The 19,331-nt window shown below is 37.8% G+C and overlaps 1 pseudogene; it reads right to left on the reverse strand.

Moving 5' to 3' along the window:
* Positions 1–18,456: 18,456 nt before the first annotated feature.
* LOC118838573 lies at positions 18,457–18,922 on the reverse strand (annotated as a pseudogene).
* Positions 18,923–19,331: the final 409 nt, after the last annotated feature.

The raw sequence follows: 19,331 nt of genomic DNA on the forward strand, positions 1-19,331 counted from the left end.
TTATGGAAATGCTTCTACAAATGAAATCATATTAAAGAAAAAAGTCAAAGCTAGAAAATGGGTGATTCTTAGATGACAACATTCAGAAATTGACAAGCTATCAGACATGCGCAGTGATCAAATATCTAGGAAATAAATTTGATTGACAGGGATTCCATTAATTGAGAAATGGAGAAATAAAGCTATTCCCTGAACTTTTTTTTCATTTAAAATCCTTAAAATGTAATGAAAATATGTCACCCTCACGATACAGTGAATGCATGCTGGATATGAATTCAGAGAATATGTGTGCAAGTCTTTGCTCTGCCAGTTAATATGCATACAACATACAGTAAACAATTTGCTCTCTCTCTCACACACACACACACACACACACACACACACACACGCATACACACACACTCATTTTCCCACATTAGAATATAAACTCCTTAAGATTAAGAATTCTCTTTTTTTTTGCTATTTTTTCCTCTTTATTCTCATTGCTCAGCAGAGTGTCTGACAGAATAAATGTTTACTAAATGCTTATGTAAAGTGGAAGATTTTCTAAATTATACTAAGTGTGATTACATTAAAGTTCCTCATCTGTAAAATGAGGAGGTTAAATTAGATGGTCTCTCAGTTTCCTTCAGCTACAAATCTACCCAATGATCCAATGGCCCTCCAGGAATAGGAATACCATGGTTCTTATATAGTAGATTTGTATTCAAGGTCTTTTTGAGCTCTGTTTCACTTTTGTAACTTCTCTTCTTAAACTTCAATGGAAAATGTTCTGACTAAAGAGCCAAAATATACATTTTTTAAGAAAAATTTATGCTAAGTTTTGAAATAGTGTTGATTCAGTGAACTCATTCTGGTGAGTTCTTTATTTCAAACAATTCTTTACTTGGAAGCAATTAAAGAGAAAAAAGGTTACCCATGAGAATATAATCATTTTCTTCTCTTCATCTTTATGTAAAGACAGTTGTCATGGACACAGTTAAATGGAAGCTTGGGAGCAGAAAGAGATGTGGCAGCTACAAAGATTGAGATTCAAGAAAAGGCACAAAAATATAAACATGCAAAAATCCAAGAAGAGGAAAGGAGCCAGATTAAAAAGGAGGTTGAGGAAAAGTAATCAGTCATATGAACAGTAAAGAATTATCAGGCCCATATGCTTCTTTATAATCTACCTAATTAAGTCAAGACTGAGTCCAGCATTCAAGACCTTCAACAATCTGGAACTATCTACTATTCCCTTCATCTTAGACATTCTTTTTCTTCAAATACTTATTGCTCCAGCCAACCGGTAGCAACTACTCCCAAAATATGTCCATTATTTCTGTGTCTGGGTCTTTGCTCGCATTATATCCTTCACCTGTAATATTCTTCTACCCACCTCCTGCCATCTAATTCTTAACCACATTTAAGATTCAGGATTCCACCTCTTCTATGAAATGTTCCCAGATCCACCCTCTAGATAAGTATGGGTTCTTTCATATAGTCTCTTGTACTATCCTGTGACAATGGCCTCCTGGATGTTCCACTAACAAGATAGTCCATCTCTCTGCTCTGAGCAGTTTCTCTTGTTGTCACCTTTGCCTAAATGTTCTTCCTCCTCATCTCTACTTACTGACTTCCCTGGCTTCTTTTAAGTCCCAGCCGAAAATCTATCTTCCCCAGGAAGAATTTCCCAATCTTTGTAAATTCTAGTGCCTTTCTTCCTTAATTGTTTCCTATTAAACCTGAATTTAGCTTGTTTGTACATAGTTCTTTGATTGTTGTTTCTCCAATTAGATTGTAAGCTCCTTGAGGGAAAGGACTATCTTTTGCCTCTTTTTATACCCCTAGGGCTCAGCGCAGTGCCTGACTAGAGGTAGGCCCATACCCTTTCACTAACTAGGCAGGAGGGCCCAGGCCCCACACTTTTTTTACTAAGTAGGCTCTGAGCACTCAGGGCCATGAACAGGGCATAAGAGTTCTGAGGTTGGTGTTTTGCCTTTGGGGCACACTCATTAAAAGAGTTTTGGTGATGAGGCTCTGGGTAAGCCTTTGAAGCAGCACCCCCCTTCCCTGGCCTTGGACACCCAGATGTTGGTGCTTCTCTGGTAACTATGTATTGTGATTTGTTTAGACAGAATTGTTGACCTGTTTATATTGTCTCTGTCTTTAATTTCTTTTTGTATTTGCTCTCAACTTCAGAGTCCTGGCTTTTCCACCTCAACTAAGTGAATGGTATATGTATGTTTAATTAAAATAAGATTGTAAACCCCTTTAAGTTCCTTTCCTTAGAAAAGCAGATCATAGATTCTGTGCTGGCAGCCCTCCTGTGTGCTGGTGTTATTGGCCTTGTACAGCCACAGTAGTAGCAAGCAGCATTGTTGTTAAACTGTTTCAGAGATAATTCTTGGCACCTCTAAGTTTTCATTTCTTCCAAGTTGGTATGATCTAGCAAAAGGTGCATTTACTATTCTCCTGGACTGTGCTTTGGTCTGAGTGACCACAAGCACTCTTTTCTGCCCTGCAATTGTGACCAGGGTCTCAGCTCCCCTGTGGCTGCAAGTTCTGGTGTGCTAGTGATCCTCTTCACCCTGGGACTGAGACCTAGAACTGTGACCTAGATCAAAATATGGGCAATTCGATAGAGTCCTGCCCCTGATGCCCACAAAGGGTCCATTGTAACCTTTTTATGACTCTCTTACCATCTGTTGGCTTAAGGGTCTGGAAATCACCTCTGCTGATATTGATTCAGTTGCCCCCCAAGGTCTACTGCTGTGCTCCACCTTCACCCTGGTGCAACAGACCTTTCTTGCCAAACTTCTAAGTTGTCTTGTACTAGAAAATCATTTCACCCTGTCCTTTTGTGGGTTCTGCCAATCGAGAAATTGTTTTGAGGCAATATTTTGGGGTTTTTTTTTGGAGTGGCTTGGTGAGAACTCAGGTGAGTCTCTACCTTTTCTCCACCATGTTGGTTCTGCTTCTCCCCCCCACCCTCCAGTTTGATGATTTTTTGAACATACTTACAAATTGTTTTCCAGATTGGCTGGGCTGAGTCACAGCTATATTAAGTGTATCAATTAACCTCTTTTCCCATAGCTCTTCCAGCATTAGTTATTTTCCTTTTTTTAAATCATCTCCTCTCATATCTATTATTACTATCGTTCTTTTCTTTTTTCATTGAATTCTGATCTTACTTCTAACGAATTTATTACCTGCCTGTGCACAGGCAGCTATCTCAGGGAAAACTTCCATGTTTTTAATATTTTCCTGTCTTTTCAAACATAGTTAATTTCATTCTTTTTGATGGTTTGGTGCTCATGTCCAACATCTAATGATTTTTTTTTCTTTCTTTACTCTTTTTTTTAAAAGATAGTCTTCATGACATGGAGGTATGAGGTTCCTTTAATTTGCAAGCTTTTAGCCTCTCTCATTTATTTCTCTTAAACCATAATTTCCCATATATTTCATTTCATCCTCATTTTCCCACCTTTGCATTGTAGTCATCAAATACAAGCATATAGATTGATTGAATTTGGAAGTTTGTATCATATCTCCCTAGAATTTATCATTTCATCCTCAGAAACTGGTGTTGATATCTGCACTACAATTATTTTCACTGAGATCATTTTGTAAGTACTTATTATTACCATTGCAATTTGTGATAAACAAATATATTATGATTTGGGGGGGTAGTTTTGGGGGATATGATAAAACTCCGCTATCAACTCCTTCCTTTACCCTGCCAAGGAACACCTGTGAGCCTCCTCTCTATTTAGATGCAATTTCTTTTTTTCTTATAGTTTTACTTATAATTATGTCATGGTTGAAATTATTCAACCTCTCCAGCAATATACTCACCTGGTCATTGGACAAGGATCTCATATTTAGAGTAGTTACAGTCAAATTAAAGTTTCTTGATTATCTAAAAAACTATGTGATTCTTAGTATTCCTTATCTGCCTTTTTTTTTTTCTTTTCTATCATTATAACTAAAGAAATGGAAAGGGGCTGAACGAGATTGTTTCGTAGGTTGTAATGGCCAAAAAATGTCATCAACAAGTGGCCAACAGACTCACAATGTGTCTCTCTGTGAATGGCTAGGGTGTTCCTTGGAAACTTCATCTGTTTTCCAGGGCCATAATTGACAATTTTCCATAATGTAAGAATCTTCTAGAGCTTGTATGTCATGCCAAAATAAGGTATCACAGTAGGACTTTTGTGTAGGACCTCTATGTCTAATCTTTGATCTATACCAAAACTTTGTAAAAGCTATCTATGCATGAAATGAGGATATCTTTGATATGGCTATTAGGAAAGAACATTCACACTTTCACAAATATTATTCAACAAGGACCATATTTTTGCCATATCACAATTGGTTAAAAATGTAAAGAATAAAATATGTCATTCCATTTATTGTTTGTTTTTTGGAAAACAGAGGATCTTAACATGAGGCCTATAACTTAAAAAAAATGGAAACTATTACTTCAGTTCAATCGATTTCCTTTGTAATCCTATGCATTTTATTTATATGCATTTAAAGGCATTGTTCTGAGAATGTGTCCATAGGCTTCACTAGCTACCATGCCTAACATGAGGCATAAAACAGGAAGATAAATGGTCCCAAAATATTTGGTACTGTGATAGAGAAGAACTGACATGAAATGCGGTTTGAGAAGGGATTCCTTGTTCATGGTGTTCATGGTATCCTCCAGTTATTTGTGTTTGTAGATGGCACTGTTTTTATAGCATCAAGCTTTAGAACACTGCAGACATTCCTTGAAGATATCTGTAATCACTCAAGAACTTTGGCCTATTTATTTACACAGGAAAGATCAAATGGGTAAAGAATGCATTTTGCCTAGATTTCAGCATGGCTCTGAATGGACACCCTATAGAACTTGCCCATCATGATCTGTGTCTAGGACAGACAGTATAGATGGATGATTAGCTAAGTCTAATTGGGAAAGAAGAAGAGAGCAGGCTGGATGGTTTTCAGCCAGTTACAAAGCACTTTTAATGACCCCAACCTTTTGAGAACAGCAAAGGCCTATCATTTCAATACAAGCAATTTTCAGTTGATTCTCTAGGCTACAAGATCTGGAACACCACAGTGTAACCAGAATGGCCTTTGTTTTCTTTGAATGACTCAGCTTACCTCATTGAGCCTCTGGACGCTGGGGCTTGCTCTTCCGGGGCAGGACCAGAACTTCCTGTGTGATGAGTCATGGGGCTGGCTGAGGGGAGGTGTTAATGTCTATGCTAGGGGGAGGGGCCAACTCAGGAACCAATCGGCCCTGGTCATTCGGGCGGAGCTTGATGATGTCAAAAACCCTATAAGAGGGGAGAGGACAGCTTGAAGAGCTCTCTCTTTCCTTTTTCGGTTGGAGCCAGCGACAGTTACATCGTCAGTTACAGCGACAGTTACATCGTCAGTTACAGTTGCAGCTTCAGTTACAGACACAGACACAGCTGAGGCAGGAGCTGCCAGTAGCAGAGCTGACCTACGGGAGGAAGCTGAACAAAGACTTCAGTCCAGTGGGTAATCTTATTACCATAAAGGGGGAAACATGATTTTGCTTTACGCAATCATGTTTCTCTGTAGCCTCCTGGTTACTCTTTCAAGGCGTACTTATTGGGCCTGGAAGATTTTGATCAACATATCAAAATGGGGCTTTTGGTTCATGGGTTGGTTACTGTGGAGCCTAAATAAATGTTTTGATTCTTCTGCCTTCTACTTTGAGAGTTTCTTATATCCGGCGGTTCCGAACCTTTCAGACATGTTTATGATCTTCTTTGAGATTATAAACTCTGCCCTCCTGATACACACAGCCTACAAAGGACCATGGCTAAACATCACATAAAAGGCAACGGAAGGGTACGTGGTGAGTGTGAGGAGGCTGTGACACAGAATCGACAAGGAACTCCAGAGAACCAAAGAAATGGATTCCTTTAAAGAGTTGTATGACAGGGAGAGTTGGGCTGGCCACATTACATGAGGGAGAAAGGTCAGGTGGATGGACAGAGTATTCCACTGGTATCCTTGTGACATTGTAAAAAAGAGAAGGCCACCTGCTCATAGAATGGACTATTTATAGTGAACTTTTGGGAGGCCATAGAAAAGACTGCACAGAGTAGACTAACATAGTTTGGTTATAATCTGCATGACTAGGGAGAATTCTTGACCTGATGAGAAAACTATTTGAGTATTTGATTACCATATCTTTCTTTCGGGTTTATAAGCTCCATCTTGACATATTACCCTTAGCTACCCTCATCACAGCTACAATGGGATCTTACTAAATAGTTCTTATGATAGTGTGCCTCAAGTTTTAGCTAGGTGTGCCACAAATTGTATGGAACTTACATTTACAATTGCATGCATCTGCATAATTATCTCTCAAATTATATATAACTTATATTATACCACTTGTACATATATGAGTTTCCCAGCTCTTTAGTAGTATGCCCTAATTCCTCATGGCAAATAATAAGGCTTTACCATGAAATATGATAATAATAAAAATAAAAATTGAAAACAACCATATTAGAAAATGGATATTTATTGAATTTTTAGCTTGTTGCCTGTACTGCCATCCTGCCTGTTACTATCAGCATTAGATTCATTGCACTATATGGTGTGCAAAGATAATCTTGAGAAGTTTGACATCCTGCCCTTCTAATACTAGAGAAAGGGAGCAGGTGGTTGGGGTTGAGAGGTGAAAGGGAAAAGAGCCATTCCTTTCATCTTTCTCTCCTGACTTCCAGCATGCTGATAACTGGGAGGTCCCATAGTAGATAAAGAAATCTCTAGAAATGATTTACTTCATAGTATGTCTCAAGGTATAAATAATTATACAAAAGCAAATGGTTTAAAATGAACTCTAGTAAGGGTTTCCAATTTGTAGCACAGCAATATATAAAGTTGAGATTAATTTGGTAATGCCCTCAGGTTTTAGTCAAATGTCTTTGGTTAGTTATTACTTTGTCTAACTTTTCAAATGATCTCACGTTATCCAACTTCAAAGCTGATTTTTAACTCCAAATGTGATATAGTAAGTTCAAATAGATATTATTGGTGATCTTAAATATATATCAGTGGGGATTCAAAAATTAAATCAAACAGCCTATAAATCTAGGTTTAAATGAAAGCTAAACACAGGTACATGTGGATACGAAAGAAAGTTAGATTTTAACATTCTCTAATTATTCACACATTGTAAGAATTAATGATCCATACCAAGATTCTATAAAATATCATTTCCATAAGGGGAATTGAGTGTAACTCTCTTTACCCTAATTCAATTTTTAGCACAAATAACAGTTCAAAGTTCAGCACACACATGCATGTGCGCATGCACACACACACACACACACACACACACATACACAGAAATGATAAATCTTCGAAGACTTTGGTAGACAGGAACTGCCTTGCTTTGATCATCCATTATTTACTATAACAGCCACAAGGTGAGCTGTTTTCTAACCTTTTGTAGCCCCCCACTTTTTTAAGCCTGTTATGGGACAAATATGAAGCTCAACTCCATCTGGGGATTGAACTCCCAACCTCCCAGTAAAAAAATACATGTAACATCAAACTAATGAATTAATTGTATGTCACATGTGAAGGTAAAATTTGTTCCCCAGCCTAACTTCCCAGAAAAATGCATATCTTTGCTCAGTTTGAAGTAGATGCTGATATCACATTTCCTCAACCATATCAATATGTGAACCACATCCTGCTACTGCAGCAGGTCAAGTTATTGTCTTATAGCTTCCCCCTCATTGAACAGCTAGGCTTTTTCCCAGATCATTTGATTCACAGCATTGGCCATCTTTAATGTGATTTGAAAATTTTGGGCAGACTACTTAATAGTTGTACAAATGTGATTCCATTCAATGGAACTATTACCAAGCATTCTATGCCTGGAGCAAATAGCATCGAATATGCCTGGTGCAAGCAGCTTGATATGCCCTCAGTTGAGAAGTAATAGGAAGAAGCAGGTATGGTGGCAGAGGGATGGAACTTATCCCAGATTGCCATCTGGTATTTTAACAAATTGCTTTTGCTAATTATATGCTAAGCTGTACTGTTTCTATGCTGCTGAAAGTTTGCAATTGTTATCAGTACCCTCTAAATTTGGCATCTTCTAAAATCTGTACCCTTGGGTAAAGTTCCAGATGACCAACCCTAGTTATGACTCTAGTAGAAAGTAATATCATTCAGACTTCTGAATTTAAAGACAATGCTTCTGGCACTACCAATTTGCTATAGCATCACGATATAATAAGCAGGACTGACATGAGTAAGGTTGTGCTAGTAATGACTCTCTTTGAAGGATGTATAATTTTTCTTGCCTCTGCCAAGTAAATTAGGAGTCAGGAAGCAAGGGCAGGTTGTAGCTACAGATTGAAACATCCATCCTCTTCTTTTCTGTATTAAAGACACAGTTTTTATTTACATTGTGTCTTCAGATAAGTTGCTTAACTTCTTCGAGCATTAATATTCTACCATGTAAAGTAAAGGGTTTAGATTTGATATTCTTTCTGCCTTAACGTTGTATATTTTTCTATTTTTCCCCATGTCGTCTATCTTACTTCCCATGGGAAGAAATTATATAAGCCTTAATGGATACTCTATAGGTACTTAATGCATACTCTACATGATATGCTATATAATATACATAGTTATGATTATTAACTGTGTATTTCCTTCCATCATATTTCCCCATTTATTCTTCTTTCTCACCTTTCACCCTGTCTCCTGAAAAGCGTTTTGCTTCTGACCACTGTCTCCTCCAATCTGCCCTCCTACTTTCCTGTTGCATGACATAAATTCCTATACTCAGCAGAATGTTTATGTTACTTGCTCTTTGAGTCAATTCTGATAAGAATAATGCCCATGTTGCCTGTCACCCTCTCATCTTCTCCTCTATTGTAAAAGCTCTTTTGTACCTCCTTTATGTGAGATAATTTACTCCGTTCTATTTCTCCCTTCCCCCTTTTCCCAGTGCATTCCTCTTTCTCACCCCTCAATTTTTTTAATATAATCCCATCATAATCAACTTACATTCATGCTTCCCATCTATGTATACTCCTTCTAATTGCCATAATAATCATAAAGCTCTTAGGAATTACATGTATCATCTTCCCATGCAGGAACGTAAATGTTTTATCCTTATTGAATTCCATATAAGTTTTTTTTATCCTGTTTAACTTTTGATGCTTCTCTTGAACCTGATATTTGAAAATCAGATTTTCTATTTGCCTCTGAATTTTTCATCAGGAATGTTTGAAAGTCCTCTATTTAATTAAATGTCCATTTTATCGCAGAAGGATTATACTTAACTTTGCTGGTTAGATGACTCTTGATTATAACCTTAGTTCCTTTGCCCTTCAGAATATCACAATCCAAACCTCTAATACTCTCATGTAGCAGCTGTTAGTCTTGCATTATCCTGACTGAGGCTCCACAACAGTGAATTTCTTTTGGCTGCTTGTTGTATTTTCTCCTTGACCTGGGAACTCAGGAATTTGGCTATAATATTCTTGGGAGTTTTCCTTTTTTGATCTCTTTCAGGAGGTAATGGGTGAATTCTTTCAACTTCTCTTTTTCCCTCTGATTCTTGAACATCAGTGCAATTTTCATGGATAATTTCTTGAAATATGATGTCAAGGTTCTTTTTCTTCTCATGGCTTTCAAATAGTCTAGTACTTCTCAAATAATCCCTCCTCAATCTGTTTTCCAGGCCAATTGTTTTTTTAATGATATAATTCACATTAAAAAAATCATTCTTTTGATTTTGTTTTGCTGTTTCTTGGTTTCTCATGGAATCATTAGATTTCACTTGTCCAATTCTAATTTTAAAGGACTTATTTTCTTCACTAAATTTTTCTATCTCATTTTTGTAATGGTGATCAGGGTGGGACTTTTTTGTTTTCTCTTTTAGCATGCTAAGGTAATCAAGTATCTTTGATGAGTCTTGCCTTTCAAATGTAATGGCAAGAAAAGTGGACTTCTTGTTGTCTTTTGTTTCTTTGATCGAATCAAGAGTTTTTGGCCTGCTTAAGAAACAAGAAAGCCTAGTTCACATAGGTTTGAGTCCCATGATTGTGATACCCTTTGACCCTGAAAAACGTGTATATAAACTCAGAAGTTAGTGTTTTGCCTTTGGGGGTACACTCATTGAAAGAGTGTTGGTGACGAGACTCTGGGTAGCCGAAGGAGCCCCCAGCTTTGAAAATCCAGATGTTGGTGCCTCTCTCTCTGGTAACTATATAATTCCCTGGTCAGACAGATAGAAGCCTGTCTGTTGATTTCTGTGTATATTTGCTCTGTTTATATAATGTCTGCTTGTAATTTCTGTTTGTATTTGCTCTGAAGTTCAGTGTGCTGCCTTTTCCCCCTGAACTAAGTGAATGCTGTATGTATTTTTAATTAAAGTGAGATTGTTAGCCCCTTAAAGTTTCTTTCCTTGAAAAGAAGATCAAAGAACCTGTGCTAAGCAGCCCTTCTATGTGCTAGTGTTGTTGGTCTTTCATCCCTACAACAGCTGCTAATAACATTGTTGCTACAATTTTCTATATGAAAATTCTACCTTTAAAGGAGTTCCTTTCTTCATTGAATCTTTGTATATCTTTTTCCATTTGGCCAATTCTTCTTTTTTAAAAAAAATTATTCTGACCTTAAGAAATAAAATAATCATTTCCACAAAAAAGTTGAATAGAGAAACAGAGGGTTGCACCTAAAGTTACAGATCTTTTATATACAACTTGCTATTCCTTTCAAATATAGAACAAAGTTATCATGTAACTTTCTTTTTTTTCCTTCTCCCCACCCCAAACTTTGAGATGACTACCATTAGACACAAATCTGTATGTGTAAATGTATACACACATATATGAGTTTATATATATATGCATATATATATATATATATGCATATATATATATATATATATATATATATATATATATATACACACATACATATATAAAGATGTGTGTATGTTAATACTTTTTCTGGATTCAAACAGCATCTTCCTTCTCCTTCATTGGATCTTCAAGGTTAATTTGGGTATTTATAATAATCAGAATGATTTGGTTACTCAAAGTTGTTCTTAAACCAATACTACTGTTACTGTATACAATGCTCCCTTGATTCTGCTCATTTCACTCTTCACCATTTCCTCAAGGTCTCTCCATGCTTTTCTAAAGTCATTGAGTACATCATTTCTTACAGCAGAGCAATATTCCATCATGGACATATACTACAATTTGTTTAGTCATTCCCAATTGACAGGCATCCTTACAACTTCCAGCTCTTTGCTACCATAAGAGAGATGCTATAAATATTTTAGAACATGTAGGTTTCTTTCCATTTTCCCTAATCATCTTGGGAAATTGGCCTAATAGTGGTATTTCTGGGTCAAAGGATGTAGGCAGTTTAATAATTCTTTGGGCCTAATTCCAAATCTCTCACCTAAATGGTTGGATCAGCTCATCAATCCATTAACAATGAATTAAGGTCCCAATTTTTCCACATCCCCTCCAACACTGTCATTTTCCCCCTATATCATTTTAGCCAATCTGATAGGCATAACATGATGTCCCAAGGTTATTTCTCTAATCAATAAGGATTTAGAACATTTTTTTCAAATGACTATAAATTGTTTTGATTTCTTCATTGGAAAACTGCCTATTCATATCCTCTGACTGTCTATCAATTGTGGAATGACTCATATTCTTACAGATTTGACAAAGTTCTTTATTTATTTGAGATATGATACCTCTATCCAAGAAATTGTCTATAAAAAAAAATTTCCCCTAGTTTTCTGCTTTCCTTCTTATGTTGGCTACATTTGTTTTATTTGTACAAAACCTTTTTTAACAATTCTGCTTTTTAAGGAGTTCTTCTGTTCATTTGTTTTATGTGCCTCTTTTACCATTTGCCTTATTCTGCTTTTAAGGTGTTATTTTCCTCTTGTATCACTCTCATTTTTCTTCCTAATTTTTCTTTTACCTCTTTTACTTGATTTTTAAAATCTCTTTTTAGTTCATTTGTGAGTTTTTGTTTGTTTATTTATTAGGCTAGAGATCAACTCACATTTTCCTTTGAGGCTTTTAATGTATCCATTTTGATATATTTGGTCTTTTCTGAGTTTTTCCTTTAATCTTCCCTATCACCATAATAACTTTTTATGATCAGGTTTTGTTTTGTTGTTGCTTGTTCCTTTTTCAGCCTATTTTTTAAACTTTTACCTTTATGTTAAAATTGATCTCTGTTCCTGAGCTGTAAAAGGCACTCCTTGAAGCTTCAGGGTTTTGTTGTTGTTGTTGTTGTTGTTCTGTTGTTTTCAGAGTTAGTTCTTGTATCTGTAAGTTTTCAGTTCTTCTAAGGTAGTGTTATCAAAGGAAATTTGTGGCTACTACTCTACTGGCCTGTACTCTGGTTTGTGAGTGACCACAAGTATTGTTTTCCATTCCAGAACTGTGACCAGTATCCCTGTTCCCGTGTGGATAGGAGCTTGAGTGTGCTAGTGCTCTGCCTTGCCCTGTGTAATGGCAAACAGGGTGGGACTTTTTGCTGTTTTTTGTTTGAGTGCTTCCCAGCACTAAGGTGGAACATGATGCAAATCTGTGATTAAAGATCTTTCCCACCCATTCAATAGGCCTCAAGTGGGGCCAACAAAGGAGGCTTGATTAGAGGCAGGCCCACATCTTTGTGGTGCCAATCAGTGATTAAAGACCTTTCCCACTCACTCAATAGACTTCAGTTGGGACCAATTAAGGGAAGCTTGATTAAAGTTTGTTTGTGGGTAGGCCTTTACTCACTAAGCCTCAGGCCCACACTCTTTTGATGATTGGGCATGAAGCCCTTGGGCCCTAAAAAGACTATATACACCCAGAAGGTAGCCATTGAAAACTGAGAATTCAAAAGTCAGATGTCAGAATCGAGAATTCAGAATCCAGCCCAAGGAGGAGAAGTAAGAACTCTGAGATGACAGAGTTACAGAAAGGCTGCAGAGTGGAAAGTGGAACCAGGAAGCTGCAGAGACCAGAGAAATGAGGGGGGAGAAAACACAAGCAAGCAGACAGTTAGGATTCATGAGTATTTATGGGAAGGCTCTAGCCAGGGAAAAGGTTACAGGATGACTTGGTTCCTTGCTATCATACTGTATTATAATTTCCTTTTTGCTACATTGAGGTGAATTTACTGGTTTTGGAATATAATTACTGCTATATCGAATTGGAGTCATTGGTCTTGGAATTTATACTCTGGTGTCTAAATAAATGTTTATACTTCCTCTGACTTCTACCTAGAGAGTTTCTCATTCTTTGCTATTCTGAACCATACAAGTATGTTCATGGTCATCCTCGAGGTCATAAATCTTACCTTACTGATACACCCTGGGACTACAACCTGGAAATGAGCATGAACAATGCAACAGAGTCCTGTACTCAGTGACAGCAAAAGGTTCCTTGTATTCTCCTGACCAGTGGTCTGATCTCCTTCCTCTCTCTGGGCTGAGAGCTCCACTGAGGATTCATTTGCCCCTGGGCCTGCTTCTGGCTTGTGTATGAAGTGGCCTACTAACTGCCTTGAGCAAGGGCTTCACCACTGGCCTCCTGACTTCACTTCTGGTTTGCTGGGTATGGTATATGCTGGACTGAACTTCCTTCTTATTCCAATTGTCTTAATCTGGAATGTTATTTTACCCCATCCTTTTTGTTTGTTTGTTTTGTTTTTGCTGCTCTAGAATTCATTTGGGAGGATTATTTTAAATTTGCTTGGAGGAGAATTTGGCAGAGGTTAAGTGAGTCCCTGCCTTTATTCTGCCATCTTGGCTCTGCCTCTTACTTGAGAATCTCCTCTTTTCCAAACTAAACAGGCAGAATTCTACTTTACTCCTTCTGTTGACTTTTGAAACTCAAAATTTCAAACATTCACCCTTTGTCCATTTCAAATGGTAATGGAATATCTAAAAAGGGGTCTGTTAAGTGAATGAGCAAAGAAAGCACCATTTCCTTTTTATTTACTTGCATGTGCCAAACGTTCTTTAGAAAGCTATTTGATCTACAGAAAAAAACAATAAAGTCACTTTTATAGATGACGTGGAATTCTTGTATTCTTCTGATGCTAAAATAATTAATTATAATTTCACAACTACTGCTTTTTTAAACTACTATTTGTGTTGAATAAAGCTGACATATACATTGTATTGCATCACAATGGAGAGCATCAATGGAGGCATGAACATGACCAAAATAACTAAACTATCTCCAATTATTATAGTTATCTTGAATCTCAAAAATTATTTTAACATCTTGTCACCAAATCAGTTTAGCCATGCATGCTATATTTACTTATTTAGTGAATGCTTTTTATGATAGCTCAAACCCCAAATTGATCTTAAATGATAGATTAATTGGCCCTCTTAAACTTGGTCCTAGACTAGAAACAATGGTTAGAGAGTCCTCCTGAAAGTTTCTCTATTGGGGTATATGTTACCCCTTTATACATAGCCCTTTACTTATCACATCTTAATAACACTGCCTTGATAATAATGATACCTTGGTGGATCTATAGTTTCATCAACATAGAAAGACCTTTTACCAACACTGATAACAATTCCACATGGTTTTCCTTTCCTATGTGATTATTTATGTATTACCATGAATTCACTATGGATGAAAACCTCAGTATACTGTTGACTTTTATTTTGTCTCACAGAGACATCAATGTTTCATTTGGGTTATCCAGCTGTTGTCTTTCACTCACAATAAGTGACCAGACCATCTCCTTCCCTGATAATTTATATTCCCAATAATGTCTTTTAAATTAGTTTTCATACACAAATTGTTATTTCCTAAGGATTCAACAGATTGCATCTAGATTAACATCTTTTGAGATTTTCATCCAATCATTACTGATCCAAAGGGCAAAATCATGAAATTAGAAGGATTTTGCTATTACTTACTATTTGCAAATATGGAAAAATATTTAAAGTATTGCAATCCTTCCACGACATTTTTCAGAATTTCTTTTTTGTTTATTAGAAATCCTGGTCCTAAAATATCTATAATGGGTATATAGAGAAGACATCATATCCAACAAGGAAAAGAAGACCATAATTTTTTTTGTTTGTGCATGTCTACCACCTAGAATTTTTTCTTGAATGAAGTAAGTGCTTAATAAATGCTGGTTGAGTGTATTTGGATTGGTGAGAGATGCTAAAGTGAAAACACATTAAATTTTGGAATTTTTTTTCTAAATACTTCAAATCAATAGTGCAGTTAAATTTTAGTTTACAGTTACAAAATGTTCAGGCTTTATTAACAGTGTCCCTCTGCTGTGACCTTTGCTTTAGGATAAGGGTCACATCATAGTCACAAATGTATTTATGAAAATTGGTGCCTAGAACTAAATACAATATTCCAAAGGTGATCTGACCATAGTAGCATGTTCTGTCCTGTGTTTTGGACACTATATCATAATGCAGCCTAATACCATATTAGCTTTTGTGGCTGTCATATTTTACTGAATACATATTCAATGTATTAAATATTAAATCATCTACTATTTTTCACATGTACCTTTTCTAGGCATGCTACTCCCTCCCTCTTATACTTCTGAACTTTTTTTTTTTAAACTAAAGCGTAGGATTTTATATTTCTCAATTGAAATTCATTTTATTTAGTCCATTTTCTAGTCTATGAATCCTTTTGGATCCTAATTCTGTTACAAACATATTAACTATCCCTTCCAGCTTCATACCATCTGCTAATTAATAAACATACTCACCATGACTTCATCCAGTTCATTGATAAAGATGGTAAATAGCATTTGTTCAATGATAGATCCATATGGTCTCCATTAAAAACCTCTTTCCATATTGACAGTCAATCAATTAGCATTTATTCAGTTCTTACTATGTTCCTGGCTTTCTGCTAAGCTCTAGAGATAGAAAGAAAAGCCAAAAAAGTAAACAACAAAATAGTACTCTTTTCAAGGAGCTCATAGTCTAATGAATGAGACAGCATGCTAAATAACTTTATACAAACAAAATATATAAAGAATAACTTAGGGGTAGTCTCAGAGAGAAGGCACAAAGGTTAAGGAAGTCTGGGAAATGTTTCTGGGTGAAGGCATAATTTTAGTTGAGCCTTACAAGAAATTAGGGAAGGTAGAAGATATGGAAGGAAGGGATTTCCGGGCCTGGGGTACAGCCAATAAGAAATGTTCAAAGTCAGAAGACATTCATAACTATTCTTAAGGTCTAATTGTTCAACTCATCCTTTTTTGGTGGGGGTGGGGGAAAGTAGAGGGGATAAGAAATATCCTTTTATTTGACTTGAGAATTTGAATATACCAGTCCTTTTTAAAATTATGAAGGAGGAATTTTTTAAGGAGTCATTAACTCCAGCCTCCCAGAATGGAGGGCAGCAGTTGGGGTATTCATTACTGCCCAACAAGCAGCCTTTGCCAAGTTTCCAAAGAGCAAAAGAGAAGCAGACAATAAACTTTCTAAACTGACCAACTACATCAGCTAGAGACCCAGCTGTGTGCAGCTAAGGATGTAGCTGTAGGCAAAACCAAAGGACACCTGGGAGTCCTGCCATTGGGAGGAAACAATGCAAATTCAAAGAAGTCCCAGAAGAAGCTTGTGGGTAAGACTTGTAAGAACCAGGGCACATCATCACCAACTCTCCACCCTTAGGCCCTAAGATTAGGCAACGTCATGGGTTTGGAGGAGACAGATCCATAAGTCTATATTTGGCTTCCACCCCTTCCTGGCTACTTCCAAGTTAATTAAATGATAGATCTAGTAAAAACTGGAAAATAAAAAGTCACCATGTACTTTTTTTTAAACATCTATGAATGTTGCAATACACTGTCCAATGACTTGCTTTTATTCATCATTACATATATTTTGCAAAACAAAATTTACAGAAGCAAATACTTTGGATGCTATGAAGTCAGAAGTGGTTTGGGCTTCACAGTGCACCAAACAATCATATAGTCTGCATCCCTCCATCTTATCCACAAAGATAGTAGTGAAGGACATAGAGCAATTTAAACCATGGTCAATGTCATGCAAGGACCAGAAGAGAAAATTTAAAATGTAAGGGCAAAATAAGGACATATATAATAAGAGCTATGTGAATAATGTGAACAATCCAGTTTAAATAACTCTAAGAATGATTTATCTTGTAATTCAAAATATTTTGCAGCTATTCTTTTTTTAAAAAAAAAAAAACAAGAAAGACTTTATTCACAACAGAGAAAATAAGTAGCATCAACACAGAACAGACCACTGGGAGTTACAAAGTAGTGTGTCAAACTACCCATGTGGGACACTCAATGGTCAGTGTCCATACATCAGAGAAGAAAGTCATGGACTAATAAGAACCAAAGGTTCTTAGAGCTAACCAGTAAGGAGAAACTTGTGACAAAATCAGTAGAAAATGACCATGGTTACATTAGATTTCTAATGAAGACAACCATAGCCAGTTCCCTTCCTTCCAAGCAGGAAAAAGGGAAAATGGCTTTGCTAAATACTTGAAACACGACCCGCCCCACCCACCCCAATTTTCCAAGCAACTAAGCCCTTAAAGCTTATGATCTAAGGAAATGCTTATTTGTGTGGTTTTTTAACATTAGTCTTAAGCCAACCTATGCTATTTATGATTTTCTTAGGCTAACATTACATTTAGCTTCTTTTCATTTGGTGGCCTGGCCTGGGAAAAGGGAAGAGCATTTTCCAGGATGACACACAAAGTGGATGAGCTAGATGCAGCTACCCCAGCACTGACTGGAGAGGATGATGCCATGGAACATTCCAAGCCCTCCACAAGACAATAAGTATGTCAGTGTGTTTCAGACACAACAAAGAAGTTGGTAAGCTAGTTTCTTCTTAAAAGAGCTAAGCCAATGAAAATCAAAGGGGTGAATGGAAGAGAGAGGGAAAAAATGGCCTGGAATGGTGGCCTACAAGCCAGTCTCATGGTCCTGCTGTATCACACACCTGAGTGTTGCAGGGGGGAAAGATGATGGAAGCAAGGTGATAAGGGAACCAGCACCTTAAAGGAGATATTCTCTGTTCCCACTTTGGTGGCCATAACACTTGAATTTTGCTCTGGGGGTTGGTGTAATATTCATGAATGAAAGAAGAGATGTCAGGCAAAAGGGTGGGGGAGGAGGGGAGTTTTAGGCCCCCATCCTTAAGCCTAGCAGGATCTGAATTGGAGACTCCATTGACAAGGTGTATTATCTAGAACTACTTTTTTAGAATTCTTTAGAATACATACAGTTGAATCAGGTATTTGCCAATATAATTATCTAGATAAATTAGTGGAAGGGGAAAATCAGCCTCCATGTACTACAGTGATGCCTCAAAAAATGAAAACAAGGAACCTTCATAACCAGTAAATCTATTTGTATGTGCCTGCAAAAGGCAAAGAGACATTGACCTCAATAGAGGCTGGTCTTTTTCATGATCCAAAGGAACTCCTGTTCGTTGACTTCTCCGTCACCATCTCGATCAGCTTCATCAATCATTTCCTGCAGTTCCTCATCAGTGAGGTTTTCCCCTAGTTCTCTGGCCACACGTTTTAAGTTCTTGAAGGAGATTTTTTCCGGTTTCATCATCATCGAAGAGTCTGAAAGCCTTCAGAATTTCTTCTTTGGTATCCTTTTCAGCCATTTTTTGAGTCATCACAGTCAAGAAGTCATTGAAACTGATTTTCCCCATCCCCTCCTTGTCAATGTCAGATACCATTCTTTTGATATCTTCTTTCTTGGGTTCGAAGCCCAGAGCTCTCATGGCCACCTTGAGCTCCTTAACATCTATTGTCCCGGTTCCATCTGTATCAAAGAGATCAAATGCCTCCCTAATTTCTTGTTTCTGGTTCTCTGTGAGGTCAGGTTTGGGTCCCATCTTCTTTCTTGGGGGGGGGCGGGGGCGGGGCGGAGCCCAGTTTTGGCTTCTTGATGGTACTGGCCTGGCCTGGGGTGGGGGAAAGTAGGCCGACCAGATCCCGTCAGGGGTGAGGGAGGGAGCAGCGGGTCGGGAGGAGGCGGGCGGTGCGATGGGCCGGGCTGGGGGCCGGGTGGCCACTGGGCGGCCAGCAGGCCGGACTGGGAAGGGCCCGGCCACAGACCAGGGGGTTGACCAAGCAACGAGGTCCCCGCGTTCGGGGGGCCAAGCCACAGTGGGGACTCCGAGGCTCCGGGCCGGGCGCAGGGGCAGCGGGCCCCACCGGGGCTGAGGCCGCGGCGGCGGCAGCGGTGGTGGTGGAGGTGGTGGCGGTGGGGGCACCGGGGGCAGGAAAGGGAAGGGAGGCCAG

This window comes from Trichosurus vulpecula, chromosome 2 (assembly GCF_011100635.1).
Source record: "Trichosurus vulpecula isolate mTriVul1 chromosome 2, mTriVul1.pri, whole genome shotgun sequence".
In the NCBI taxonomy this organism is placed as follows: Eukaryota; Metazoa; Chordata; class Mammalia; order Diprotodontia; family Phalangeridae; genus Trichosurus; species Trichosurus vulpecula.